We start from the raw sequence: 697 nt of genomic DNA, 5'->3' as shown, positions 1-697 counted from the left end.
GGATTCTGTAGAGTTGCGACAACTGGTAAAACCTGGGGTGGAGTTTCGGGGAGGCTGGAATGGGTAGACCCTGGAGTGGAGTTTCAGGGAGGCTGGAATGGGTAAACCCTGGAGTGGAGTTTCGGGGAGGCTGGAATGGGTAAACCATGGAGTGGAGTTTCAGGGAGGCTGGAATGGGTAAACCCTGGAGTGGAGTTTCGGGGAGGCTGGAATGGGTAAACCCTGGAGTGGAGTTTCAGGGAGGCTGGAATGGGTAAACCCTAGAGTGGAGTTTCGGGGAGGCTGGAATGGGTAAACCCTAGAGTGGAGTTTCGGGGAGGCTGGAATGGGTAAACCCTGGAGTGGAGTTTCGGGGAGGCTGGAATGGGTAAACCCTGGAGTGGAATTTCGGGGAGGCTGGAATGGGTAATCCCTGGAGTGGTGTTTCGGGGAGGCTGGAATGGGTAATCCCTGGAGTGGAGTTTTGGGGCAAAAAAACCACAGATGCTGAAATCCAAGTAAACTTGCAGGAGGCTGGAAGAACACAGCAAGCCAGGCAACATCAGGAGGCGCAGAAGTTGACATTTCAGGTGTAACCCTTCATGTTGGCACTCTGATTACAAAGGCACAACAACGTCTCTTCTTCCTCAGGCAGCTGATGAAATTTGGCATGACAGCGAATACCCTTGCCAATTTTTATAGGTGCGCTATCAAGAGC

The sequence above is a fragment of the Chiloscyllium punctatum genome, chromosome 1 (genome assembly GCF_047496795.1).
Source record: "Chiloscyllium punctatum isolate Juve2018m chromosome 1, sChiPun1.3, whole genome shotgun sequence".
In the NCBI taxonomy this organism is placed as follows: domain Eukaryota; kingdom Metazoa; phylum Chordata; class Chondrichthyes; order Orectolobiformes; family Hemiscylliidae; genus Chiloscyllium; species Chiloscyllium punctatum.
Note: the sequence above shows the minus strand (reverse complement) of the source record.